Source organism: Zonotrichia leucophrys, chromosome 11 (genome assembly GCF_028769735.1).
Source record: "Zonotrichia leucophrys gambelii isolate GWCS_2022_RI chromosome 11, RI_Zleu_2.0, whole genome shotgun sequence".
NCBI lineage: Eukaryota > Metazoa > Chordata > Aves > Passeriformes > Passerellidae > Zonotrichia > Zonotrichia leucophrys.
The window spans coordinates 1787655-1814173 of record NC_088181.1 but is presented as its reverse complement, the minus strand read 5'-3'; the positions used below and the strand labels follow the sequence as shown (position 1 = coordinate 1814173).

The 26519-nt window shown below is 49.7% G+C and overlaps 1 long non-coding RNA gene across 2 annotated transcripts; it reads left to right on the top strand.

Moving 5' to 3' along the window:
- Positions 1-385: 385 nt before the first annotated feature.
- Positions 386-26173, top strand: LOC135452797 (uncharacterized). Of its 2 annotated transcripts, none has more exons than XR_010441697.1 (3): positions 386-662; positions 7270-7323; positions 10252-10866. It is a non-coding gene; the product is annotated as an uncharacterized LOC135452797 (long non-coding RNA). The 2 variants fall into 2 exon arrangements; XR_010441698.1 differs by lacking the exon at positions 10252-10866 and adding an exon at positions 23824-26173 and having other exon boundaries at positions 463-662.
- The last annotated feature ends 346 nt before the right edge of the window (positions 26174-26519 follow it).

Here is a 26519-nt window from a genome sequence, read left to right as displayed (position 1 = left end):
GTGATGGTGGGAGGTGTCCCTGCCATGGCAGGGATGGTATGGGATGATCCTTTTCCCCTTCTTTTGGGAGAAAACCCCTGGAAAACGGGATAATTCCAGCCAGGGATTCCGTGAGCAAGGCTGGGAGGAGCAGAGCATCCCTGGAGCTGCCCAGCTCCCTGAGGAAGGACCAGGAACCCATCCCTGGAGAGAACAGCTCCGGGCAGGGCTCTGGGATCGGGATGGGAGCAGCCAATGCCCTTCCCTGCAGGTGCCCAGCGCTGCCCAGGTGCGGCCATCACCGCCCAGAGCAGCTGCAGGTGATTACGGGGTGATTGGGGTGATAATTGGGGTGATTATGGGGTGATTATGGGGTGATTGGGACGGGCGAGCCCCGCCCAGCCCATTTCCCACCTGCCTGCGGGACTAAAACCGCCCAGAAGTTCTGGTTCTGCTCCGGGAAGAGCTTTTGGTGGCGTTTATTCCTCATTCTTGAGGTTTTTAGGGCCAGTAAGTGAATTAGAGGAGATTTCCCCCCTTCCTAAGGGGCTGCAGCGGGCTTGGCGACCACCTGGATTTGGGGGATGAGGCGCCATGGAAATTTTGTCGCCTATTTTTGGAACTTTGGGCATCTTCCAGCACCGGAGCTCAGCACTGAGGGGTGTGTGCTCTGTCCTCGACAGGTCAGTGAGCTGTGTGTCCCCTCTGTGTCCCCAGCAGGTCAGGGAGCTTTTTGTCCCCTCTGTGTCCCCAGCAGGTCCGTGAGGTTTCTGTCCCCTCTGTGTCCGTGGTAGGTCAGGGAGCTGTGTGTCCCCGCTTTGTCCTGAGCTCTCTGTCCCCTGTGTGTCCCCAAGCCGCCTCTGTTGGAGCTGGATTTGGGATTTCCCGGGATGTTTGGGCGGGAGGCTGAGCCGTGCCGGGTTCTGTGTGGGATGCAGAGCCCGTCCCGCTCCTTCCCCTGCGCTCGGAGCAGGGTTCGGTGCCAGCCCCTCAGCCCTGGGGCTGGGAAGGCTCAGGATATGGAAACCATTCCTGCCTCACGGGATGCTCCCTGCTCCGCTTTCCTCTCCTTTTGTCCCAAACCTCATCCCTGCTGCTCCTGTGCTCCGCTGGCACCCCAAGGTACGGCTGGTTTTCCTCCTATTCCCCCCTTTTTAACCGATTTTAGCTGTAATGAGTATTTGGCTGTTGTTGGGCTGGGGTTTGCTGGTTTTATTCCTCTCCTTGCGTCCTGTGAGCTCCGCCTGAGCAGCCTCCCTGAAATCCGAATTTTGGGGGGTTTGTGCTCTCCCTCTGCTCCCCTTTGGAACGACACAGCATTCTGCCGCTAAAAATCCTCTTTTTTTATTATTATTATTGCAATAAAGCCCCGAATTCAAACCCGTCCTGCTCTCTGGGTTTGTTCGGATGCTTCCCCCGCACTCTGGGATTTTTGGGGGGCTCCATCCCAGGCTGTGCCACCCCGACCTGCCCCGCTCCGGCTTCCCCCGCTCTCACATCTGGACAAGGGGAACAAAAAGCGCTTTGTGCTCCCTCTGGAGCGGAGTCCTTGTGAATTGAGCAGGAAAAGCAGCGCCTGGGGCTGAGCCAGAGCCTCCGAAGCGGCTGCGAGATTTCCATGCATCTCTCGGCCTTGGGATGCTTTTCCTCCCTTTTGTCTGAAAGTCGCTTTTGCTTTCCTTGCCCAGCTGAGCGTGCTCCGCTCCCAGCTGGAACCGCTTGGGCTCATCAGCGGCCCCGCCCCGCTCATTAACTAATCAACCAATTAACCCCCCGGGCTGCGCAGGTGCCGCCACTTTGGGGCTAATTAAGGGAAAAACGGCCCCGTGCCTTGCCTGGGATCTTTCCCGGGCTGTGCTGGGTACCAGGAGAGCTTTAAAGCTCCTTTACGTGTCCACAGGGTCTGAATATTTCTAGGATTAAAGAGCAGCTGAGCTCGGCTTTTAAAATTTTTTTTTTTTTTTTGAGAGCCTCTGATTCAGTTGTGGGCTTGCCTTCACCTGTCAGGTGTTTGAAGAGCTTCATAAACCTGATTTAGAGGTCCTGGAATTTTTGGCTGCCCTCTTGAACCTCTGCAGCAAGTGCTTGTATCCGTCCCTTTTCCTAGGGGAAAAAAGGGAGGGATTTCCTAGGGGGAAAAATCTGGGTTTTTTCAGGGGCTGCTGGTGGGAAGAGGGCACTGATTTGGGAATTGGCACTGGAGGAAACTGGGATGGGAGCCGTGCAAAGGGGAAGCAGGAGCTGGTGCCTCCATGGTTGTCATCTGCTTTAGGAAGTGGGGATGGCTGGGCTGGTTTGTTTTCCTAACTGGAAAATTCTGCCCCTTTATCCCAAAACACCCATTTCCCTCCTAACTGAAAATTTTAAAAATTTTTTGAGGGGGGACAAGTAAAAATCCCACGTTTGGTGAAGGACTTTGCTGCTGGAGGCAGAGATCTGGGAATGCTGTCCCCAAGGGAGGGAGGGGCAGTAGCTCTGCTGGGTTGGGTGAAATGAGTCCGGGATTTGACCCCATCCTTGGCTGGGAGGGTGCAGTGCCATCCTGGAAGCTGAAAATTCAATTTATGAACACCTGGAGCACTCGGGGCTCTCAGGGAGAGAAGTGGAGAATGAAGAGCTGGGCTGGGGCAGGACCTGGCTCATCCTGTGTGCATCCAGGTCCTGGCGCCTTTTCCAAACCCCTGCTGAGACCAAATTTCCCCTGGGATGTGCAGGAAGAGCCCCCAAAAGCCCAGGGTGGCACTGGGGGCACTGCCAGGGGTGCAGGAGCTGCACATCTGCAGCACAGCTGGCTCAGCATCCCGGCCTCAGCTGGAGCAAATGTGGAAATAAATGGGTTTTATTTCGGATCAGGTTGCAGCACAGCCCTGATAAATGACCATCCCATTTTCCCCAAATGGAGGAACCCAATCCTGGAGGTATCAGTGCATCTTTTAATGGCCTCGCTCTGGGAAACACAAGGATCCTGTTGAAATGGGGATTTAATGGTTCCTGCTTCTCCCTGCAAAGCCTTTTGAGCTGGGAAGGCGGCAGGGGATGGTTGGAATGCTGCTTCTTTGTGGGCAGCCCAGTTAAAATCTAATTATCCTGGTTATCAGTCAGTAAAAGGCTCTCCTAGAGAAAAGGGGGGTTTTATCTCTATTTGTTTGACAGCAAACCTGAAATGCATCACTTGATACCATAACTGAGCTCTGTGCACCCATTTCTGCCATTCCAGCAAAAAAAGGGGAAGTTTGATGCTCCCTTTAATGCCAAGAACTACAAAAAGGTCAATTTAAGTTTTACTGGCTCGTTAATTCAAGCTGTTCACTCAAAGTGCATCTTTCCCATGCATTGGCCTGGCCTAAAAATGTTCTTTATTTGGGTTTGGAGATAAATGGCTCATCCAGGGAAAAACTGCAGGCTCTGGAGAAGATCCTGCATCAGGGAGATGTGGAATAAACCCACAAAATGGGCATGGAATGATGCAAATGTGAAAAGTTTGCTAAATCCAGGGTGGGAATGTGGATGCAGCTCCTTGATCCTTGGTTTTGGGGGGCTGGGGGCTCTGATGGGATGGAGCTGGATCCCAGTTTTGCCAGGTGAAGCTGCAGGAAGGGAGGAAAAGGTTCTCCTGGAATTCTTTTGTCTTTATAGAGGCTGAAATTCAGGAATTGTCTTTAGAACCAGAGGGTTTTGTATCCCTGTGGAAAACAGGTAACTGATCCCTGGATGAGCAATCCCTCCTGCAGGGAGCTCCACCTGTATGGGATGGGAATGCTGGTGGAGGGAAAGTTAAAAATGCCCAGAAAACAAAATCTGGGCTTTGTACAGAGCCAGAGGGGTTGAGTTCCACACAGGAATGAAAACAAGACCTTGGAGGCTGAGGGTTTGTTCCTCTGGTGTTGGAGTTTTTTTCCCTTTTTGGAATGGAATGGAGTCAAAACATGAGGTTTTTGGATAGGAAAGGCTCCCCCTCCCACCACTCTGCCTCCTCCATCCCTCTGGAGGCAGCTGAGGGATCATGCTGGACCTGGGATTCTGTTCCACCAAATATTGCCAGAATTAATCCCATCCCCTTGGACTGTTTGGGCAGAAAACATCAAGTTCCTTCCATGCAGCCAAGAGGAACCATGTCCTGAACCCTAATCCCAAAAAAACTGGGATGAAAAGCTTCCCTCCCAGCCAGCAAAGATGGTCCTGCTTAAATCGAGTGCCACAGAAAACTTCCTGTGCCTGATTCCCTGCTTGAAATGGGGACGGTGCAAACACAGCCGGTGGCTCCTGCGGGGGCTGGAATGTCCCCACCTGGCAGGAGAGGGCCCTGGGGCGCTGGTTGTGCCATGGGGAAGTGCAGGTGCATCCTTCCCTCTGCATGAGGGCACAGCCTTGTTTTTCCAAGGGGCTCAGAGCCTTTTCCAAGTGTAACTCTTGGCTCACGGAGGCTTTGGGAGAGGATGGAGCTGTGGGAGGTGCTGGCTGCCAGCTGCTCTATAAAAGCCCTGCCTTGATCCTGAATCCCTTGGGAAGCTCATCCTGGGAGGGTCAGGCTGACCTAAATTCTGCTGGAGTGGCTGAGGTGGAGCTGAATGCCACCAAATGTGGCTTTGATTGTTCCCAGAGTGCATCCAGAGCAAGTGGAACGTGCAGGGAGCTTTGATTTCCTTGGAAAGCCATCGAGGCCAGAGCTGCTGCCACATGGTTGGGTTGGTTTTTTTGTGATCTCACTCCCTGATCCTTTTGGAGGAGTTTCAGGAGTTTATAATCCAGCTGGGAGAATCCATGAATTTATCAGACACCTGGGAGACTCTGGAGGAAACATTTCCTGGGATGAGCAGCTTTTCCTCTTTGAAATTCCCATGGGTTCAAGGCAGACATTTCTTATCGTGGTTGTTTTTGAGGGGGGATGGAATGCAATGGGAAAGGAAAATTCCATGTTTTTATGGAATTCCTGGATAACACTGGGCAGGGCAGGGTGTCTGCAAGAGTTCCCTGTGGGAGTGTGCAGCACTGAGGGCTGGTGCTGCTCACAGCTGCAATTCTGCACTCAGGACTCTCCCAGGGCCTTGAGGGGGGGTTTGGCTTCCTGAAGGTGCCACCTCCTTATCCTGGAACTGGGATGGAATTTTGGGCATGGGAATTATGGTGGGTTTGATCAGGGGATCCCCAATGGCTGAATCATGGAATGGCTTGGGTGGGATCTCTGAAGGTCCTCAAGTCCAGCTCCTGCCATGAGCGTTCCCAACTTTCCACTGTCCCAGGGTGCTCCAAGCCCCATCCAACCTGGCCTTGGGCACTGCCAGGGATCCAGGGGCAGCCACAGCTGCTCTGGGCACCCTCACAGGAACAATTCCTTCCCAATATCCCATCCAGCCCTGCCCTCTGGCAGTGGGAGCCATTCCCTGTGTCCTGTCCCTCCATCCCTTGTCCCCAGCCCCTTTAGGTCCTGGAAGGGCTCTGAGCTCTTCCTGGATCAGCTGAACACCCCCAGCTCTCCCAGCCTGGCTCCAGAGCATCTCCTTGGCCTCCTCTGGACTCACTCCAGCAGCTCCATGTCCTGATGTGGGAGTTCCCACAGCTGGAGCTGCTGTGGGGTCTCACCTGAGCAGGACAGGAGGGAAGAATCCCCTCCTTCCCTGCTGACCCCGTGCAGGAGGATTCCCTGTGCTCACCTCCTGGGTGCCATCCCCCTTCCCAGAAGGGTTTTCCTCCCTGTCTGTGCCTTGGACAAGGTTCAAACCGAGGGAAATGGGGTTGGAATCCCAGCTGTGCTCAGGATTAGCCCAGTCCAGGTGTCCTGGTGACATCTGCACACCTGGGCACTGCTGGCCCAGCTTGGCTGGGTTCCCTCTGCAGCTCCAGGGGAAGATCCCCTGCTGTTGGTGTGCCCTGTGTGCTGGCCCTGCCATGGAGCAGGAATTGTTTCATGGAGCAGGAACATTTACACTCCAATCCTCCTCCTTTTGGGCAGAGGACAGTCCAGGCCCATTTCTCCAGCCTTGCTTTCATTAGTGCAGGGCTGCAGTTCATCAAGCCCCATAAATATTTATATCCTGAGCGTTCCTTGGAGCATTCTGAGCCGCTGGCCGTGATTTGAGGGGATGCTTTGTGTTGTTTGTTGTGCAGCAGCTTTGCCATGGATGCTGTGACAGGGAATTCCCTGGTGCTCAGCAGGGATTGGGAGGCACGTTCCCCTCTGGGTGTGTTTGTGAGCCTGGTAGGAGCTGTCCTGCTCTCAGTGTTCCCTGCGTGGGTGTGGAGCAAAGCTCGGTGGGGATTCCCCCATGGATGCTCTGAGTCCAAAGGGTTTGCAGCTCTGCCAGCCCTGAACGCTCAGAAATCAGGAGCTGTTTCCAAAAAATCATGGATTTGTAATAAATGAGGGAATGGAGGGGGATTCTGGCTCGTTTCCCAAGAGCTGTGGTTCTGGGTGAGATCATGGAATGGTTTGGGTGGGAAGGGACCTCAAAACTCCTCCAGTCCCACCCCTGCCATGGCAGGGACACCTCCACCATCCCAGGGTGCTCCCAGCCCCGTCCATCCTGCCCTGGAACATTCCAGGGATGTGTCCCCTCACTTGAGAGGCAGGAAATGCCAATGTTGGCTCTAATGGATGAGGATTTATTGGGATTTTAGTGGCATTTGCGTTTTGGACCTTTTTCTTGCTGCGCTGATGAACCTGGTTGATTGTTAAGCCATCAGTGCCAATGGAGATCACTGGGAATGACAAGAATGGAATTACAGAATCATTTAGATTGGAAAAGACATTTAAGATCATTGAGGCCAAGCATGTCCTGAAGTTTTAGGTGTTTAACTGTTGATTTTATTTTTTTAACTGAGAAAATGAAAATAAAATGGTCTTTCCTGAAGGTTTTTCCAGAGTTCTGTGGAGTAAATGGGATGTGTGGCTATTCCTAATATTTGTACTACCAAAAAATTCCCTGATTTGGTGTATGAAGGAATCAGCTGCTGGAGGAACCTGTCCATGTAACTTCCCTATGAAAGGATTCCTTTGAGACTGTTCCAGATTTTTCTTCCAAGCTTTTTATTTGTTAAAATGAGCTATTTCTGGAGAATAAAAGGCAGAATTATTAATAATTATTAATAATCATTAACTATTAATAATAATTGAAAATTGTTATTATCAGAAGTCCCTGGTGTAAAGAAAAATACAACCCCAAAGTCTCTACTACTTAATCAGTAAATCTAAGTGTTGACAGCTTTAATGAATTATCTTTATTTTGTTCAATTAGAAAAGATCTTTATTTTAAATTTTATCAGAATATTAATTTTCCTTCTCTCTTTTCCCAGGCAGGATTATTGACTCCACACTGTGAGAATTCCCCTCCTGAACACCTGCGCCAGGTACTGCATTTCTTATTTCTTTCATTGCATTTCTGTGCTGTTTTCTTGTTGAATGCCACTTCCAAAGGTTTTAATGCTGGAATATTTGTGCTGTGCTTGCATTTGAATTTTACTTCTGGTGGTCTGGGCTCCGTATTTTGCTCCCTGGCATCTCAGATTTTAATTACAGGAAGAGGTGATGGAACCTTGGAAAAGAGGGATATTGTGCAGAGTGAATTGAGATTCTTGAAGGCCTTGGAAAACCCAAGATCTTTACTCCCTGTTGCTCCTGCATAGTGTGGTGAGGGCCTTTGAAAACAGAGATATTTTTGTGCAGGGTGAATCAAGGTCCATGGAGGCCTTGAAAAACCTGGGAATTTTATTCTGGTTCTTCCCAAAGCTCATGGTGAAGTTTGAAGGTGGTGATCCTTGAAAACAGGGATATCCTTGTACAGAGTGAATTGAGGGGTTCATGGAGCCTTGGAAAATCCAGGATCTTTGTTCCAGTTGTTCCCAGAGCTCATGGTGAGGGCTCTTGGAAACAGGAATTCTGTTGTGCAGAGGGACTGGAGGTTCTTGGAGGCCTTGGAAAACCTGGGATCTCTGTCCGGATGAGCACCTGGGCGTCTCCGCCGCTCCGCTCCGGTCGTGCTCTCCCCGTGCCTGTGTAACTCAATCTTCCTCCCAGCTGTTCCTGATCCAGATGGAGCCTGTCAGGAGGAGCAGCCCCATGTGTGACCCGAGCCATCCCCGTGGCTCGAGTGTCTGAAATCCTTTCATGCTCCTGTCAGCCCGAGCCCCCCGCCCGTTCCATCACCTCGCAGCTCTGGCGTGCGCCGGCACCGCAGCGCCCGAGGCGGGCTGGGAAGCGCTTGACCAATTTCTGGGATGGTTTTCAGATGGGATTTTATTGGTTTATGAATTGTTACCTCTGTTTCCTCTCCTAAACGAGGCTGCAGAAGTGGAGAGGGAATCAAGGCCAATTCTCCCTCTTTCCCAACACGGGGAAGTTGATCCCGTGCATCGGCCCCGCTCCCGTCACGTGCTCATCCTCCGCGGATATTTTCCAATCCCAAACCCGGCGCTGAGCCTCGCTGGTGTTTTTTGCTCCTTTGTTTATTCCCCAGCCGCTGGGGATGAGCGCAGAACCCCGCTGGCAGGAACATTTGTGGGAAATCACATCACGTTGCACGTTTGCGCGAGGCCCAATCCACCAGAGAGCCCCCGGCGAGCGCTCGCGCGGCCACGGAACAGATTCTGTTCCCATTACTCACCAGAGAGGCTCACTGGGTGTTTATAGCTGTTGGGTGGGCAAGAAAGTTGGGAAGAGTCGGGATTTGTCGGAGCCTTTGATGGTTGAGGCTTGGGTGGGAATGAAAGCAGCTGGCCTGGCTCGAGTCATGGGGTGGCACTGGTAGCCCTGACTCGCGGTAACTCATTTCTCGCTGGAGTAACACGTTTCTGTCTGTGGTGACTCGGGTTTGCCTGCTCAGCTTCTTCCTCAGAGCTGCAGGAGTTGCTGGAAGGCTCCGAGTCAGTTTTATGGATTGTTATGACTCGGCCTAAGAGCCGGATTTGCCGGATAAAGGAGCCGAGGGCTCTTTGTTAATGAAACGTGAGGACTTTATTTAGCAATTCCCACTTAGTGCCTGTGCTCCTGAGAGCTGCTCCTGAGTGATGGCTGCTCCCAAATTCTCTGCTCCCAGTGCCCTGCACTAATGGATAATTTTGTTTTCCTTGGAGAACACTGGGAAAAGCAGCTGTGGCTTCAATGCTCAGATTGAACTTCACAGCTGAGTAAAGCATCCCTTGATGGCTCTGCTTTCCTGCAGGGGAGGAGAAAGCCCCAATAAACTGTTCCAGTTGTGGTTCTGGAGACAAATGTGGGCTCTGATGGACACTTATTAAATGGAGGTCAAGCAAAAAGTTGCCTCATCCTTGAAGGATTTGTTTGACAAAGGTAGCTGGAATAAAGCCGGGTGTTTTTTCAGAGGGCTGGCCGTGTATCTGAGGAGAACAATTAGTGTTTTACGGGCTGAAGCCACACCAAAGGATCCAAAACTGGCTGAGACATCTGAAAGAAAAATCCTCCTCATCAGGGAGGTTGGTGCTTGGGCTCAGTGAGCTTGGCCTGCTCTTGTTCCATCCCCTCCTTGGCGACCCCGAGTCCTGATAAAATTCCTGCTGCTGGAGCTCAGCCTTGGGTGGGGAGGGCAGGGTGGTGATGGAGGAGCTGTGCTCTGGGAGCTTTGCAAAGCTCAGCCCATGGAGATGAAAAGGGCTGGGATGCAGCTGGAGCTGGGGTTGAGGCAGGGGTGCTCCCCATGGCACTGCCAAGGGAATAAATAAAACCTTTGGGAGCTCCCAAAAGGTCACTGGGGTGCTGGGATGGGTGTGAAGGGAAGCCTCGTGTCCCTCACCAAACCATGTGGAATCGGTCCTATTTTTCTTTTCCAAAGGATGTCAAAATGTAGAAGTTAGTGTGAAAAAAAAGGGCTAAAAAAAAAATGAGAGCAAGAGATTGCAAAGCTCTTAATCTACTGCATTTCTGAAGAAAAAGCTAAAATAAATGGAGTGACTTGGTATTTATGCACTGGGATCGTTTTGAAAGAGAAAACTTTGGAAACAAAAGGATAAGATAGAGTGAGAATCCGAGCTGGAAGCGAAACCCCAGCACTTTCTGCCTTGGCCACGGCCCAGCCTTTGTGATGGAAGTGCCACAGAGGATTTGCTGTCCCCTGCTGCTCCTCAAACCAGCCCTGCACGGCAGGCTGCTCAGCCAGGACCCCCATTTTAGGATTTTATGTAGTTTTGGGGGTTTATGGAGTGGGGGAGTGAGGAAATGGGGTTGTTGGGGAGGTGCAGGAGGTCAGCACAGATGAGTTCATGGTCCCTTCAGGACTCACAGCTTTGTGAAGAAATGCACTTGAAAATCCTCTTGCATTGCAGGGGAAGGGATTGTTGTTCCTGGAGATTTACAGGAGATTGAGACCACAGGAAGATCCTTGTTGGCTGCAGAGTCCCACCATGAGGTGCTGGCTCCTGGTGTGTCCTCAAGGGAGTGAAGTTCTTGGAGCTGATGATGCTCACTACTCTAATGAGTTTCCTCTCATTAGACATCTCAAGATAATATTTAGAGGGCACACTGGTCAAGGAAAGCAGTTGGTTGTTGGATATTTTTATATTATGAATATTTGGAGTTGAGGGCAGCTTGATGCCTTGTTCTGTGAGCTCTGAAATGAGCAGTGGATTTTAGGGAAAAATCCTGAAAGGAAACTCTGTGTCTCCTTTTCCACCTTTTCCTCCTTTTCCTTTCAATCTAATTAATCTCCAGACATCTCCATAGGTACCATTCCTTTGTCATGTTCAGAGTTCCATCAGGACAGACATCTGAGACAGAGGGTGGTGATAAATCCCCCCCTTGAACCCCATTTACTCACTTCCCAAAATACATCATCTGGGGAAAACAAATATTTGACTTTGTGTAGCAAAACCAGGGAATAAAAATATTTCCAGGTCAGCTGTGTGACTGATGATCAGTTCTGGTTCTGATCCTGTGCTGGGGGATTGATCCCAGTGATTCTGTGCTCCCTGAAATCCCATTTTTCCTCCAGGCTGTGCTGTGCCTGTCCTGCCTTTCAGTCCAATTCCATTTTGCTGCTTTAATCATAAACCTGAGTGAGTTTAATGAGCTGTGTTGTGCTGAATTGCTTCCAGACTGGAGGTGAAGTGCCTCCAAGAGGAGGTAGATAATGTTCTCCATGTGATCCCGTTGGGATGGGATTGGAGGATGCTGAGGAGTTGTTGCTTCTCCTGTGTGTGCTGAGCTCTTGACTCAGGATGAGGAGTTTGGGGGTGTTCCCCTTGGTTTTGTCATCGTTTGAGCTGGAAAGGAAACACCTCTGGCTGTCCCCTGGAATGTGAACAATGCCCATCATGGATTGGGGTTGTTGGGATCCATCTGCTCTGGCCTTCCTTAGCCAGGGGAGGAGCAGAGCGCTGTGAAAAGTCAGGTTCAGAGCCCTTGGAGCTGAGCAGATCCCTGTGGTCACAGCTGGGTGGGATTGGGAGAGTGACCATCCCTCAGTGTGGCACAGGGGATGAGCTCCTGAGCCCTGTGAGGAGCTCAGGAACCTCCCAGGCTGCCCAAGGACAAGGAATTGGTGTTCCAGGGGTGCAGGGTGGCCTTGGGGACACAGCTCTGCTGGCCTGGCAGCATCTCCAGGCTGTGGAAGCTGGGAGAAGCCTCCCCAGGGCCATCAGCTCAGAACTTGCAGGAGGGATTTAATTGCGAAATTTATTTGGCTGTGAAGCCTTTTTGGGGCAAAGCAGTTCCTGGGGATGTCCTGGAAAACCTGGAAAGTGGCTGAGGGGTTCCTGGGGATGTTCTGGAAAACCAGAAAGTGGCTGAGGGGCTCCTGGGGATGTTCTGGAAAACCAGAAAGTGGCTGAGGGGTTCCTGGGGATGTTCTGGAAGACCTGGAAAGTGGCTGAGGGGCTCCTGGGGATGTTCTGGAAAACCAGAACTGGCAGAAGGGTTCCTGGAGTTGCTCTGAGAAAGAAAAAGTGGTGAAGTCATTCCTGGGGGTGTTCTAAAAAACCAAAAAGGGGCTGAGTGGTTCTTGGGGATGTTCTGGAAAACCAGAAAGGGGCTGAGGGGTTCTTGGGGGTGTTCTAAAAAACCAAAAAGGGGCTGAGTGGTTCTTGGGGGTGTTCTAAAAAACCAAGAAGGGGCTGAGTGGTTCTTGGGGATGTTCTGGAAAACCAGAAAGGGGCTGAGGGGTTCTTGGGGGTGTTCTAAAAAACCAAAAAGGGGCTGAGTGGTTTCCTGGGTTTGCCCTGAGCTGGCTGTGGCCCCTGGGGTGGCAGTGCCAGGCTGCCACAGTGGGCTGGTGATGCCCAATTCCAAATAACATCCAGCTCAGAAAGAGAAAAAAAGCCCCCAAAAAGCAGCCAGAATGATTGGATTGATCAATTTTTTTGTCACTTAGCTCCAAGATTTGAAAATCTTTCATGGGAATGGGAGGGAAATCAGCTGCTCTGGGGGGCAGGAAATGGAATCTGGGGGCCCAGCTCCCTGTGCCTCAGTGGGAGCATTGCTGTCCTCACAGGAGCTGTGCAGACGTTTCTTTTTATCCCAAACAGAGCAATTTCCTGCCTCCCTCCTGTTCCTGTCTGCCTGTGCTTCCCCAGGAGCCCTGCAGCAGCAGGAATGTGGCATCTGTCAGCACGTGCTGCAGGAGAAGCACAGGAGCTGAGAGCGGGGCTGAGTGTGTCTGAAATCATTTCATTATTTATGGGCTGCTGGGGAGCTGCAGGAACAGGCAGGATGTGGGGAACACCAGGATTTTGGGCTCAGAGGGCAGAAGTGCAGTGACAGGTGTGGCAGTCTGGTGGCACAAGGTGGATCTGGAATTTCTACAAGGAGCAGATTTCAGCAGGGTTCAGTGTGGGGCAGCTTCAGCTCTGTGAGGCTTTGGAACTCTGTTACACCTGTTGGTTAATTTGCTTTTTTGGTCAAAACTCTTCTCCTGCTGCATCCTGAGGTGTTGGCACCTCTTGGAATCACAGATTGGAGGCCCTGGAGCGTCACTTGAATTTCCAATCAGTTACTTCCCAGTGGATTTAATCCAAGTTTTTGGGTTCATTTGTTTAAACATTACATACTGGGCTAAATCTGAATGAATTCTCCCTCCTGGGTTGGATGTGGAGTGTCCCGAAGGTTTTTATGCCATGTGAAATCTTCATCACACCTGATTTATCCAAGGCAGATGCCACCACCAAAAAAATAACTTGTCCTGAATGGGCTCCTCTCTTGTAAGGTTGAGTTTATTGATCACATTGTTTAAACCTTAAATATTGGGCTGAATTTGAATAACTTTCCCTTCCTGGATTGGACCTGGGAGTCTCCTGAAGGTTTTTAGACCCTGACTCTCCATCACACCTGATTGATGCCCCCAGGAATAAAACAAAACCAAAATCCTTGTCCTGAGTCAGCTCCTGTCTCATAATGCTGAAAAATGGGACCTTTGGTAACTGGGGCAAGAAAAGTGCTTTGATTGTCATCATTCCCTGCCCAAATATTGCTGCTGCTGGGCAGGGAGGGGAAGGATGGCCTGGCAGGAGTTGAGGATGCTGATTCCATCCACCTCTGGCTCCAGGTGGGATTGTCCAGAGCGGCTCCCTGAGCCCAGGGATGGATTTCAGGAGCAGGGATGGCTTTGAGCTGAGCCTACAGAACAGTGCCCTCTCGTGTGCTGACAGGGCTGCGAGCTGCAATCCCTCCCAAACTCCTCCTGGATTCTGGAGTGTGCATAAGGAATTCAGCCTGACCTGTGTGCACAGGTTGTTATTTGTATTTTTTCCTCTCTTTTCTCTCTGTAAAGATTTTTGTGACTGCAGTTTTAAATTATGTAAATGAATTAGCTTTTTAAAAATACTTTATAGTTCAATACACTGATTTTTTTTTTTTATTCTTATTCTAATAGGGAAAAAGCCTAACAGCTCTATTTTAATTTATTTTGATGTTGAAGCTGGCAGAGATTGCTCTGTCTGGCAGCAGCTGAGCTCAGGTTTAAGGTGTAGATCCCAATTTCAGAATGATCCCAAAAGAGAAAACCCACCATGAATATTTGCATTTCTGGGGGGTTTTGGTTTGGCTTTTCCCATCATTGTTTGTCTCTGCAGTGGGAGTGTTTGAAGTGCTCAGTGAGGTTCAAATCCTTGTTTTTGCCAGAGATTTTGGAGATTCCAAACCTGTGTCCTCTCTCCTGTGCTGCTCTTTGGGCACAGCCTCCCAGTCCAGCCCAGTTGCTCCATCACTGGCTGGGATAATAAATCCCATTCCTGATCTCATGGGATCACTGAGGCTGGAAAGGAGCTCCAGGATCAGCCTTTTCAGCCTGTGGCAGTGCTGCTCCTCATGGTTTATTCTCATTTATTCTCATGTTTTACTCTTGGCTACTCCTTGCATGATCTAAGTTTGGGATTTATCCGGGTGAAGTTATCCAGCCTGGAGCTTTGTCTGCTCGATGGACAGATGTTATTTTATGTCTGGGTAAATATGGAGAAATCAGCTTCATTCCAGGCCCATATGTGAAATAAAAATGCTTCAGTGCTTTTAGGCTGCTCCCATAATGAATGGACCTACAAATTAATATTCTTTGGGATTGTAGCACAACCTGTGCTGGGAATTAACTTGATTTGGGGGTGTGTTTTCTGAGCAGATTTAAAAAATAATTCCTCTGGTAAAACTTAGACTTTTGGAGAGCTTTGTAATGCTGCTTTACCCATGCTGCCTCCTGCTTCAGGAGAGTGATTTTTGCCTGATTCTCCCTGTGATTTGGGGGTGTTTTCCAGCAGGATGGATGGAGCCTGTCCTGAGGTGGAGAATGCATGTTCAATAACCAGCCAGTGCAGACCCTGCTCAGGCTGGGTGTGTGTGCCTGGGTTTTAGGAAGGGGATGTTTTCGGATGGAGGATTTCTATTTTGCACTCAGGTTCCCTTTGTGCTCACTCCAAGGGCTGAGATCCCGTGTTTGGATCAGCCAAGGGAAGTCAGGAACTGGAATTGCCTCAACCAGAGATGGTGTCCATGTGGATGAGCTTGGAGCACTGTCTGACATCTTTAGGATCTTGCTGGGAAGGGTTGGCCTGGATGACCTTTAATGTCCCTTCCAACCCAAATGATCCCAAATTTCTGTGGTTGTCCTTGGTGGCGTTTCCCTGTGGTTGATCCTGTTTTGCTTCCAGCACAATTCCTGATCAGTTCCTGGCTGTGAGGATGGAGATTCCAGAGTGACCCTCATGGAGCCTCCTCTGCTCACAGCCCCAGCGTGCTGGGGGAAACAACCAAGCATTTCTTGATTTTTGGCCGAGATTAGTGGAACAATGGAAATTCTCATTCCAAGGGCTGTGTCCCTTTGACCCAAACTAACCTGTGGAAGCTCTGGCCTTGCAGAGGAGCTGGATCCAAACCAGCTCTGAGGAATCTGCGTGGCTGTGAGTGGGGCTGGAACCCCAGCTGGTTTGGAGAATCTGGGTCAAAAGGGGCAAATAAACCAGGAAAAATCCCTGGGAATGCTGGTGCTGTGCCCCAAGATGATGCTAAGAGAACAAGAGACTGCTCAGGCAAACTGTGGGATTTCAGCTGGGAGGGAATTGTCCTTCTGGTCCTGCTCAAGTCAGGGAAAATGATTTAGTGTGCACATTTCTCAGTTTGAGTCAAGCAGTTTCCCATTTTTCTCTTGGAAAGCAGGCAGGAGGATCCTGGGCATTGGCAAACCTGGATGGGAAGGGCTGGTGCTGCACCCCTGCTTCTCTTGTTAACTAATTCCAAATTTGCTCTGAGCTTGGTGCTGACTCCAGAGTGGAAAGGCAGCACTAATCCCACTGTCCTGAGCAAGGGAGGTGCCAAAATTTGGGATATTCTGTTCAGGGAAGCCCAGCTGATGCCACAGGGGGCTGGGCTGGGCTGTGGTGGTCCATGCTGGGCTGCTGAGGCCCGAACTCTGAATTTCTTGTGACACCAGAATTATCTCCCTGACATTGTGCCTGCATGCAAAGGCTGCACCAGCAATTCCATGTTCTTTTAATCCCCCTGCACAGATAAAAATCAGATGGGAACAAATGTGCAGCACATGAGGACTAAAGACTTTTATTACAGTATCTTTTTAATTATCAAGGTGGGGAATCACGTTTTACAAAGTCCAGTAAATTGAATTTTATTATGGTTTGTGTGAGGACTTATTTAATAGCAGGCTGCACGAGACACTGCCACAATTCCTCTTTCTTTCTGGAGGTTTATTTGTTGCTCTTGAACTCGGGGAAAATGATCTGGGGCTGGAAGCAGAGGGTTGCAGATCTAACCAAGGGATGGTTCATGTTCATGGTTTAGATTAGCTGAGTTTAATTCCAGATTGTGTGCACTTGGAGCAGCTGGGAAACCCAGACCAGGCAGTTGGGCTTTATTAGGAAAGAGCTCCTGCTCTTTTCAATCGGTGCTTTGGGAAGTCTCAAATCCTGAATTATGGCTGTTTGCTTTGGAAGGAGCTGCAGTTCTGCTCTCTGCTCCTTGCTGTTGGAATTCAGGGCTTCTGTGGAGCCTCCTGCCTGGGGCAGGTGTGGAGAGGGGATGGATTTGGTTCCCTGAGCTGGGAACTGCTGGGTTATCCATGGAATCATGGAATGGTTTGGGTTGGAAAGGATCTTAAAGCTCATCCAGTTCCACCTTCTGCTGTCCCAGGTTGCTCCAAGCTTTGTCCTGGGACACTGCCAGGGATGGAGCAGCCACAGCTGCTCAGGGAATTCCATCCCAGCCTCTCCCCACCCTCCCAGGGAAGTTTTCCTTATCCCGTCTAGCCCTAGTCTGGTGAAATCCCAGTGTTTTGTGGGTTTGTGCTTTGTTGGGAATTTTTTCATTAACACTGAGGTCTGTTTGCAGCGTTTTCAGCTCTGGGTGGTGAAAAGTTCCCCCTCTTGGATTTCAGATTTATTATTTGGATTTATTTGGTTGTCTTCCCTGTTTCTGACAGTTTACAGTCTCTGGGAGGGTCAGTCCATACAAAAGCCCCTTTCAGTTCTGGATGCTTCTGCAAACAAAAGTTATGAGCAGTATTTTGGATATCAAGTTCTGTGTGTTGAGGAAATGCCAGTTTGATTGAATTGCACATGAATCCCCTTTCCCAAATTTGTGTCTGGAAATGCAACAGACAAAACTGATCCCTGAGCTGAGTAAATGGGAACACAAGTTACAACTTGCACATTGAGGTTCCAACGTGATCAGGTTTATATTCCCATTTTAACTCCTAAGAAGAGTTTTGGAAATGAAAATCAATCCTATAAACCCATGGAAGACCTTTCTGGCCCCATGGCTACAGCAAACACAGACATTTAAGAGATGATTTTCATATGCATGGAGTCTTCTTAGAATTCTGGAAGGGAACAGTTTGTCTGGGATTCATAATAAATTATTCATCCTTTTATTACCATAATAATCGCTTTTTATGGTTACCCAAGTGAATGTTATTATGAAAGCACAGAAAAATCTATTAATTATTTTCCAGGTTTTTATAGTATTTCAGTTTTTTCCTCAATTTTTCCCCCATTCTGGGAGCTTTTTTGATGTTATCAGAAAGCAAAGTTATTTTTTTCCAGAGATAAAAGTCTCTCCACACACTTGTTTTGTGTATCAGAGCTGGAAGAACATGAGATCACCTTATCCAGAGAAAATGCCAGTCTGGAGGCCTCTTCCCTGCTTTTGGTCCCTATGGATCCTGGGGTGTTTCCTTTTAACCTTGTGTAGGTCCCTAATTTACTTATAACAAAATCAAAAACATGGGGTGGGGTCTTAAAAATAAGAAATGCTGCCTTGTGCCAGGAACAACTGGAAGCAGCCTGGAATGGAGGATTTTCCCTTTTTGATAGGAGGAAGGTTTAGTGCTGATTAATAGGAGCCTCCAGGGCCTAAATTTGCCCAGAGTTTCACAGGGATTTGTGATAAATTTATAAATTCTTGTTCACAACCTGGTTGTTGGAGGGCTGGACGTTTGTTGGTTGGATTTTCCCCAAATAAATGATTCCTGTGTAGATCAGCAGCTCCCAATGACATTTAATTTCCATGGTTTTGACCAGCCTGGTCTGTGGAAGCTCAGCCTCAGCAGGGGTTGGAATGAGGGGAGATTTAAGGTCCTTTCCAACCCAAATCATTCCAGAATCTTCTGGAAGTTTCCCAGAGAGCATGGACTGGGTTGTTGCTGTGGAGTTTGTAATAATTCTGGCTTTGGAGGGAAAAACTTAGTGGAATGTTCTTGAACCGGGATATTTGGTGGTGTTAGAGGCTGAGGGAGTGTGAAAAGGACAGATAAATCTTGATTTGTGTGTCTCTTGATGGGCTGAGTCTCAGGTAATGCCAAGTTCAAGGTTGCCTGTGATGCTCTTTGGGTCTGTAAGTGATGTGGAGCACTGAACACTAGGGAATCTTGGAATAATGAAGGGATAAGCTTGGAATTCTTCAGTGAGATCAGCTCTGTTGGTCACTGTGTGGTGCTGATGACACAGAGGTCGTGGTTCAATGCCTGGATGGACCTCACTTAAAAGCTGGACTTGATGGTCCCTTCCCACTCAGAATATCCAGTGACCTGAAATAAAGTGGGAATGAAAAACACTTCCAGAGCACTTAAGAAAATCAGTTTTGCATGTTGAATCTCCTGAGGGAATCCCGCTGGATGCGTCCACGTGGTTCTTGTGTGACCCTGCATGTGAGGGAGTTTGGCGGTGGGAGATGATGATAAAAGCCCAGCACAGCTGGGAGGTTGATCCTGGCTCATCCCAAATCCCTGATTTCCTGCTTGTGACCCAAGGTGGGTCTGAGAGGACCAGGTTCAGCAGCAGAGCTCAGCACATTCCTAAGCCTAGGCACAGGCCTAACCCTGTGGAGCAGCATCCTGGCCTGCAGCCTGGATACCTCAGGGGAAATATTCTCCAGGAAAGCTTGTCTTTGGAGCTGGCTTGGTTCTGAGCATCCATTTGGTCTCTGTGTGTTGGAAGGGTTGGAAAAGTGTCCCCTTTTGGGGCCTGTGTGGGATCTGGGGTCCCCTTTTGGGGCCTATGCAGGGCCTTGGGTCCCCTTGTGGGGCCTGTGCAGAGCCCAGCCCAGTGCACACCCTTCCCATGGTGTTCAAACCCTTCCTACACCCAGAAAATCCTGGATAAATACACTCCAGGCTATTTTATGGTGCTTCCCTCGTGGTTCTGCTTCACCCACCAGCAGATCCAGTAGCCCTTTGGCCACCTGGTTTTGGTGTTGGCTTCTTGTCACCAGGGACGTGGCACTGGGAGCTGGGAGAAGCTGCTGGGAGCTGAATTCTTCCCTGCCAGATGCCAAGGAGCTGCTTCTCCAATTTTTTCCTGTTCTGAGTTTATTATATTAATAGAGAAGAAGTGCTTAAAGCCCTCAGTGGTTGCTCAATGTAGCCTTTGGCACCAAACACAGCAGTGGTGGAAAAAAAGCAAACAGAAGTGTGAAGAGCCCGACAAAACACATGGAAAATATCTTGTATTATATAAATAGGCTCAATGCCTGTGCCTCAAGTGCTGCTGCTCATTTGAGTAAATTCCTCCCACCAAGGAGGCAGAAAAATCAGAAATTCAGAGGCAGGAGCAATGAAAAAGGGGAGCAGTTGAGTGTTTTGGAGGTGTTTTGCCCACAGTGGATTTTTAGAATGGTTGGAAGGAGCGTAAAGGAAGGAGATGCGATGATTTGAAGGTTGTTTCTGAGAACACGCAACAAAAGAGGTGCTTGAACACGAAAATCATCACACTGGGTTGTCAGATGTTGGGGGTGTTGCAGAATCAAGCTGGGACCATGAGTTCCACAGCTTGACACTGAGATAAGAGCTGAATGAGGTTACAAAACCCAAGAACTCCAAAACTAAAACGCCAAACAACTGCAAAAATCCCCAACAAAAGTCCCAACTAAAGAACACCAAGAATGGGAATGTTTTAGTGGTGAACATATAGTGCTGCTGGGTTAATTGTTGGATTTGATGTTCTGAGATGTCTTTTCCAACATTAAGGATTCCAATGACACAAGATGAACACAGGGATTTATAACTGAGCAGAAATGATTTGGGTTTTTTTTTTGCTGTCATAATTTGGGGGAGTTTCTTCCTCTCCATGTGCTGGCAGAGGTGCTGGTGGTGCACAGGTAAGGATCCTGTCCAAGAGATGTCGTGGTACCTCCAGGTCATTTCAGGAAAATTACCTTTGTAACTCCCTCTGTGATCCAGGGTTTTGGGGCTTTTGGGGATGAAGAACCCTGTGGGCTCCCAATGCAGCCTCCCCTCTCCATCCTCTAAGGAACATCCTGACTCTTATCCATTCTCTACTTCCATCATCTTTCATCTGCCCTTAATTAACTTTTCCAATTCTGCTGAGCGTACAACGTCCCCAGATTAACCTAAGAGGGAGTGCAAAGTTCCCAGAGAATTGAAAATCAATTTCTGTGTCTTCGTGTACCTGTCAAGGATTGAGTGCCAGGGCTGGAATTCATCCTCTGGTAGCTGATGGTATCGTGTCCACCTAAATCACCTTTTTAGCAGTGCCTGAGATGGGTTAGGCTGAGTTCTCTGGCTGCCATCCCCTTCTTGGTGGGATGGGGAAGCAGAGGGGTTGGAGTCAGCACTGACTGTTCCATGTCTGGCAAAAATCTGGTTGTGGAGCAAGAGGGAAATGCTGGCTGGTCAAAATTCCTGGGTGTCCTCATCCCTGACAACAGCTGAGCTCTGCTGTTTATAAAAAGGATTGAGGGCCTTCAGTTGGGCTTAGTCAGCTGCTGATCCCTGGGAACGAGGAAGGGGGGGTGTTGTTTCTCCATCTAATCACTTGCAGGCTTGTGATTACAACATTTAATGATGATGGCCGAGGTCAGTTTTTAATTAGCTGAGCCACATGATGGGCTCTCGCAGTGCCAGCAAAGCCTTTCCTCATTGATGTCTGGCGTGATGTTCCAGGAGAGCAGCTGTGCCAGTGAAATCCTGGATTTATGGGTTAAATCACGCTGTGTATTTCCCAATCCTGAGCTGTTTTGCTCTGATCTGGATGGGACACGGTGGGTCCAGATTGCGGCGTGCAGCAAGTCCCTGTCTTTGTTCAACATGTTGAGGAGTGAGCAATAAATAGGAAAAATAATACTCCAGAAGTCTTGGGAAGTTGGCAGATGTGGCTGTTACCAGGACTCACATGATGCCGTGGCCCGGTGGAACCGAGCTGTTGCCGATTGAATCACATGTTTTTGTCCTGGTAACAACCAATAACACCCCGCTCCTTCCCAAATATCCTAAATATAGTCCTGAGGAGCTCCAACCAGGGAGGATTGGCGCGGGGCTGTGCCTTTTCCACAAGCCCCGTGTGATGGCTGGGATGCAGAGGGCCCGTGCCAGGAGCAGATGGCAGAGCAGGCTGCACATTCCTGAGTCCCTCTCCTCTCCTCTCCCCTTCCCTGCGAGGAGGGACGGAGGGATTCACGCATGGCTTCGCCTCCAGCGCGGCTGGAAAGGTGTTGGAAAGGGTAAAGGGATGACTTGGGTTTTCCTGGCCCACACGTGGATGATAACAATCCCCCCAACTCCCTCCCTGCCGTGGGATGGGGTGGAGGAGATGATTCCCCCAGGGATGAGCCAGCCCCTTCCCAGCTGAATGCACACATTTGTTTTCCTGAACGTACATCTCGACAGGCTCCGTGCACGCTCTGCCCTTGACCCTGCTTGCATGTGAGCTATAAAATTTTCCATTGATTTCCTGGAGGTCTGGAGCTTTCAGGCGAGGCTGGGTCCCTTTGAGCCATCCAGGTCTGGAGTGTGTTTAGGGGATGAGGTTTAGCCAAGTCTGAGGTCGCTCGGAGCTCTGCACGTGAGCACAGCTTTCCTTATCGTGCTGCTCTGCCGGGCCAGGGACACGTCCCTGGGGTGCTGCTCCTCAACCTGAGGCAAATTCTGGGGGGGCTTCATCTCCCCTCAAAGTCTGGGGCTGGTCCCTGCTGAAGGCAGAGCTTCCAACCTGTTGCATTGTTCATAAATTCATCAAATTTGGCTCTCGGACATCACTACTGGGATTATTTTTATGTTTCCCCGTAACGTCACTGTCAAATTATGGTTCCTCAGTTGTTTTTTATTTACCTCACTTTTGTCATCAGGTTTAGCCCAGTTTGTGACTGTTTTTCCCCTCGCTTTTGTAATCAGGTTTAGCCCAGTTTGTGATTTTTCCCTCACTTTTGTCACCAGGTTTAGCCCAGTTTGTTTCTGCCTTCCCTGTTTCTATCAGGAGCCAGGGCCCCCACCAGGAATCTTCCAACCCTGACCTCAGGCACTTTGCTGCTCTAAAGAGAAAAGAAGGAATCTCCTGCAAACCTTTTTGCTCCCCACTCTGGCCGGTTCCTGACACCCACTGGTCCCATTCCAAGGGAGATGTGCTGAGTGAACTCTGTCTAGTTCCCTCACATTTAACTTTGAGCCTTTCACAGCACCCAAGATTCCCAGTAAGAAAAAACTGGAATATGTGAAAGTTGGTCCCACATCTCTGTTAATTCAATAGTTGATGATTTTTCCGCTGAAGTTTTGGTTTATGCAGAGCTGAGTTAAACTAAGGCTGGGTTTTGCCTCAAGGATTAACGTTGTGCTTTATGAAGTTGAGCAATGTTTTGTCCTCTGAGTCTGACCTGGAATTGCAGTTCTGGGGGAATTTGGAGGGAAGAGCTGTTTGATTTACAGAAGCAGCTGTGGACTGAGGTGAGGGCTTGGTTGGGATGTCCCCCATATTTGGGGTGGGAGCTGTTCCTCCTTTCTACTTGGAACCCAGGAAATGAGAACGGCTGGAAAATCCTCTGGAAAACTCAGAGGTGAACTTGGATAATCCAAGATTTGCTCTGTCACTCTGGCACTGTTTGACAGGGTTGGCACAAGTTTGGCTCTTAAAATTCCTCAGGATCCCTGCAAAAATGAGTATGAATCCATTTCCTTGCATTTTTGTCTGGAAAGATGTTTGCTCAATCCAAGTGTATCCAGTTCTGCCCTTGGGGAAGAATGAAGAGCAGAATTTGGTGATGCTTGGGTTTTTTCCAGGCCACTTTGTGTTGAGCTTTGACATTCATGGTGGTTCTGCTGGAAAATTCAGGGCTTGTGCAAGGAGATTGCAGGGAAGTGTTAAATCCAGCTGGTTCTGCAACAGGATGTGGCTCCCACTGGGAGGTTTTCTTGTGTCTGGACAATGCCAGTGGCTTTCATGAGCTTCTCATCTTTTCACCATGCTGACTTCCTTCTCTTATCACTACTGGCTTTACACATGAATTCCCATCACCAGGCAAGGGTTTGGAGGCTCTGATCCTGGCCGGATCAATTCCAAGGCGTTCTGAACGTGCCAGTCAGGAAGGCACTGTAGCGTAGCCTGATATGAAATATTTTGAGTGTCCTGCTGTAGGTCTTGCCTTTATAAACAAGAGCCATTCCAGAAGTTGAGCGAGGATTGATAGGATCAGGATGTATTTGCAGGGAGGGCTGGCTCAGATGGAGATCTTGCCCTCAGTGGGAAGTGGAATAATCTGCTGCTCTCCCTGTGTGGCTGTGAGGGGGAAAAAGGCCTAAAAATGAGGAGAAACTTCTTGAGTTGAGATGCATTTTCAGAATGAAGTGTTGCAGGAGGGATTTGGGATGTTCCAGGGGTGTGCTAAATTAATTCCAGTCTTAATTAAAAGGGTGTACTTGACTCTTAATGAGTGCAAGCACATAGTTGGGGTATGAAGTGAAATGGAACACTTGGGATTTTTGGGAGAAATCCTCTCTTGTGAGGATGGGGAAGCTCTGGTAGAGGTTCCCAAAGAAAGTATGGCTGGCCTATCCCTGGGAGTGTCCACGGCTGGGTTGGAGAGTTTGAAGCACCCTGAGATAGTGGAAGGTGTCCCTGCCATGGCAGGGATGGAATGGGATGAACTTTAATGTCCCTTCCCAAACCCTTTCATGATTCCTTCAGGGCTGGTTGTGTTCTATGTGGTCCTGCCATCCAAGACCTTGGGATCTAGCTGATATTGGGCCTTTTGGGAGCCTGGAGAAAGCACTGGAAGGTGTGGTGTGGGCAGACCGACCTGGACAAGGTTTTGGAGTGATGTTGGAGGACACACATTGGAGGAGCTCCATCCCAGGGCACCTTTCCCTGGCCCCAAACTCTGCGAGGGCGAGCGCGGCTCTCCCGCGTTTCACGGAGCCCCGTTCCATGGCGTAACACCACCACACCCTCCTGGAACAGCGCGGCATCCTCGGGGAAAGGAGAAGTGGATGGGGTGGGGAGCCCTTGGTGGAGCTCCACACCCAGCCCTCAGCTGCTCTGCTGGCCGTCCCCAAGCCGGGGAGCACCGGGGCGCTCACTGCGGGGCTGCTCCATGCCTGGCTGCCGCCGGGCCCCGCAGCTGGGCCGCAGTTACAGCACAAACACCCTCAGCCATCCCAGCTGGACGCGAAAGCAGCCGCGCGTTCCACGGGAAGCGCCGATGCCAGAACGGGGAGGTCAAGGCTCTGCAGTGTTTTTCTGGCAAAGGAAAAACCCAGTCGGATGGAAGGCGGTGCCTTGGGAATCTCCGCAGCGGTGGGATGAGCTCCGAGCACGACTGGAGATAATGGGGCTTGGGGAGGGGATTGAGCCAGGGAATATTGGAGAGGATCCAGTTCCCCGAGCCCAATGGCCACCCTTCTTCGGGATGAAGTCATTGGAAGCAGCACAACCGCTTATCCAAAAGGCCAACCTGCTTCCAGGAGTTTTGGGATTGTGGTTTAAACAGGTTTTTGTGTTCCCAGCCCTCTGTGCCCACAGGTGCTGCTGGTGCTGCCTCATTTCCCCCTCAGAGCAGCTCCAGCTCATCAGATTCCCTGTCTGTTTTCTTATCCAGGGGAAGGCTTTTAGCTCTTCTTTCCTGCAGAGTGAGGTGCTCAGAACTGTCAGCACCATATGATCCATCCCTCCAGGAATATCCAAGGGGATGGAGGCAATGTGTCAGAACATGTGGAAAAATCCCCCAGAGCTTCCAGTTGATGCTGGAATTATTAAAACCAAAAAAGCGGAGAAAGCGTTCTTGGAGCGCTGGAAAATGCCACTGATAAGGATCTTTTCAGGGCTACTCAAATTTCTCCCATGAAAAGATGAGCTCAAAGTACCAAGGTTTGGGTCTGGATTTGCAGTTTTCCAGACTCTGGGGACTTGGAGCTTGGAATAATTTTTTGGCTTCTTGCACAGTGTAAGAGGGACCAAAGCTCCAGCAGCAGGAGGCACCTGGAAGCTGCTGGAGATGAGCATGGAGCTGGTCCTCTTTTCCTGGACAAGGATGAAGCCAATGTCCCAGTGATGGTCACAGCCCCTGGAATGGGCTCTGATGAGCTTTGGATGAGTTTTGGTTTTGCTCTGCAGAAATCCACAGCTTTTCCTTGTCACTCCCCAGAACTGGATCCATTCTGAAGAGCAGCAATACATGGAAAATGGAATATTTTGCTTATTAAAGTCACTTGGAGAATTGCAGTTCCGAGGTTGGCAACCAGAGCTCGGAGAGGCTGAAGGAGCTGGAGAGTTCATTGTTCCCCTTTTCCAAGAGAAACTTCCACATGTGCCAGCACTTTTATTTATAATGCTCAAATAAATGGAGTCCATTTAAAGGTATTATTGAGGGAGCAGCACTTCAAATATATCATTTTTATGTTATTAGACTGCTTGGAGTGAGGTGTCCTACTGCAGGCAGATAATCCATCCCCCTGCCTGGATTCCAGGCTGGAACTTACTGGAAGCTTTGCACCACAAGAATCTGAGTGAAGGGATTATTTTCAAGGGAAGAAAAGGGAGCTTGAGGAAAATAAGGCTGGAAGGCAGAACCTCAAACCACGGTGGAGAAATTTCCTGACAGCAGCTCCGCGTCTCGTGACCACCTGATGGCTCCTGAGCTTTTTGGGGATTTCAGCAGATGCCCAAAGGGGAGCTCAGCTGGCTGGGAAGGATTTGGGGTAGGCTGCACCTGGAGTTGGGGCCGGCTGTCCCCCTTCCTTCATTCCATCCATTCTTTTTTTGTTGGAACAAGGGAAATCCGGAAGGAATCCAGACGTTCTGAGAACATCAAATGATGGCGGTGACCTTTGCAGGCTGTTCCTGGTGTCCTGTGCTGGGATCTGTGGTGTGAGGGAATGCTGCTGCTGGGACAGGAAAGGTGGTGCAAGCAGCCAGATATTCCAAGGAAAGGAGAGAGGGAAGATGGACTCGCACAGGAGCACCAAGCCCAAAGAGGATCTCGTGTCAGAGCAGGATCCTGTGTCCAGCTGAATTCCCTGCAGCCAGGAATTCCCAGGAGCTGATCCTGCATTGTGAAATCCATGAGATTGTTCAGGAACACCAGGCTTGTGCACATGCCTTGTGAATTCCTGATGGGAAAGTGCTGTGGCACGTGAACAGGTGTGGGATAAAGAGGGATAATTCCCCATGTATTTCCCCATTCTCACAGGTGCGAAAATCAGGATTCAGCCATCATCAGAACTACCCCAATAACTGTTGGAATCTGGCAGGAAAAGGTTTTAAAAAGTGGGAAGAGAACTGATCTTGTACCTGGTTTTATCAGAGAGGAGTTGAACTCCGCCCAAGGGAGCTCACAGAATTAGAGAGGAGCAAAACAAAATGTAAATGTGTGGAGTGCAGGGGAT